Source organism: Scylla paramamosain, chromosome 21 (genome assembly GCF_035594125.1).
Source record: "Scylla paramamosain isolate STU-SP2022 chromosome 21, ASM3559412v1, whole genome shotgun sequence".
Classification (NCBI taxonomy): Eukaryota; Metazoa; Arthropoda; class Malacostraca; order Decapoda; family Portunidae; genus Scylla; species Scylla paramamosain.
The window spans coordinates 4610767-4613266 of record NC_087171.1 but is presented as its reverse complement, the minus strand read 5'-3'; positions in this window follow the sequence as shown (position 1 = coordinate 4613266).

The following is a 2500-nucleotide window of genomic DNA, read 5'->3' as shown; positions in this document are numbered from 1 at the left end:
TTGAGAACTCCTCTTCCATCGTAAGCAATTTCTCTAGCACAGGTTGTCACTTCAGTAATACGTTCATTAAGACCATAAATTTTGCCAAACTACCGGGCGACCTAAGCATGGTAGGCAGCAGACGTGTTGTAACCCAAGAATCACCGAGAAGAAATGAACACGCAAGAAGGAAGAATGAGACAAGAATGAAGAAATGAAGAAATAAAGAGGGAAGTAGGAAAGTAGAAAGAATAATTCAGGGAAGAAAATGGCACGGCACATGGCACATGGAAACATGATTTATAAAAAAAAAAAAAAAAAAAACGAACTCATTCCCTTGAACCCACAAAAGCCAGTCTTAGATATTTAGAGACCCAACAAGATCGTGCACCAAAGAAGCACGACAGACGGACATAAATGGAGAAGGCTAAGTGGGGAGGCTTTCGTCCTGCAGAGGAATCCTAAAGGCTGATGATGATATACCGTGGTTATGGGGAGGCAGGTGGAATGAAATAAGCAACAACAGCGAGAGCGACAGGCGGTGACCTCATGGCTGTAGCAAGTTAGAGGGGACCAGCGGGAGCCAGCAGTCACCGCCTCCGCGTCGTCACTGTGGCACAACGCACGCTGCATGAGGCGAAAAATGTATCAATCCTTAATAAAAAAAAAAAAAGGGAATAGTGCGGCATATCGTGTTATTAACTAATATAAAGCGGCCATGGAAAATATGCAATAATAAAAGCGGACAATAAAAATGCAGCTTCCAACATGTGACGCGGGAATGTGTACGTAACTGTTATGTAAGCCGTGTTTATTGTGGCTTTAGGAGAACGCGGCCGAGAGAGAGAGAGAGAGAGAGAGAGAGAGAGAGAGAGAGAGAGAGAGAGAGAGAGAGAGAGAGAGAGAGAGAGAGAGAGAGAGAGAGAGAGAGAGAGAGAGAGAGAGAGAGAGGTTGTGGTATTTAATTTCTCGGATGCTTATGAATAAAGAGGACATAGTGAGGAAGAAAAGAAAAAAAAACACGAGAGAAAGAGCCGGAAGAGGAGAACCATGCAGTAAAAGGACGAAAATGAGGAGGAGGAGGAGGAGGAGGAGTAGAAGAAGGAGAAGGAGAAGAAGGAGAAGGAGAAGGAGGAGAAGGGGAAGGAAGAGGAGAAGGAGGAGGAGGAAGAGGAGGCTGACAAGAATGATGATGACAGCATTGACGAGAAGCATCATCACTATCATAACTCATCATTATCATCATTATTTCCATGGGACATATTTTTACACTTTCTCCTTTAATTACTAGTAAGGCACACATCCCTCCTTCCCTCCTCTCTCGCCTTCAGTAACTCTATTGTTCTTTCATATGACTGCCTCCTGACCTAGTACATTATACGAGTATCTGTCCATTCTATTCTCTCTCTCTCTCTCTCTCTCTCTCTCTCTCTCTCTCTCTCTCTCTCTCTCTCTCTCTCTCTCTCTCTCTCTCTCTCTCTCTTCTGTTACTCCCTTTAATATCGTCCCCTCCTTTATGATATCTGTCCATTATTCATCTACTCTCACCTACTCTCTCTCTCTCTCTCTCTCTCTCTCTCTCTCTCTCTCTCTATCTCTTCTGTTACTCCCTTTAATATCGTCCCCTCCTTTATGATATCTGTCCATTATTCATCTACTCTCACCTACTCTCTCTCTCTCTCTCTCTCTCTCTCGCTGTGTACCCGTCTTTTTGTGTTCCCCTCCCTCGCTCACTCTGTAACCGCCCCCCCCCCCTCTCTCTCTCTCTCTCTCTCTCTCTCTCTCTCTCTCTCTCTCTCTCTCTCTCTCTCTCTCTCTCTCTCTCTCTCTCTCTCTCTCTCTCTCTCTCTCTCTCTCTCGTTCTTCCGCCCCTGCTTCCCCGCCCCCCCCCTCTCTTTCTCTCTCTCTCTCTCTCTCTCTCTCTCTCTCTCTCTCTCTCTCTCTCTCTCTCTCTCTCTCTCCCTTTCTTTCGTTCTTCCGCCCCTGCTTCCTTCCCCCCTCCCGCCTTTCTTTGCGCCTTGAATATTAAACGGCGGGAATCAGGCTAAAGTGTGTACTATTTTGGCAGTGCAAGGAGCGTGATGCGTACTTTTGAAAATTTCATAACGAGGGGCTTCCCGGAAAACCTCTTGTGTGTGTGTGTGTGTGTGTGTGTGTGTGTGTGTGTGTGTGTGTGTGTGTGTGTGTGTGTGTGTGTGTGTGTGTGTGTGTGTGTGTGTGTGTGTGTAAAGAACCGTAGGAAATTTTTATATGTTATCGTAGTGGAAATGCATGGTAAGGCTTTAATGTATCGACTACACAATGAATATTTGAAGTACCCACGTGCACTGCTCCACTCCCTCGCCATGGTTGTGCTACGTTCTGGAAAACGCAGTCATGAAGCAAACGGTCCTACGGACAGTCCATTATATCATGTAGTCATTAGGGATGCGTTTCTGGACACCTCATGAGGAAGAAAAAAAAAAAAAAAAAACATCAGTGTCAAGCAAGCAAGAAAGATACATATATATATTAGTCTTCC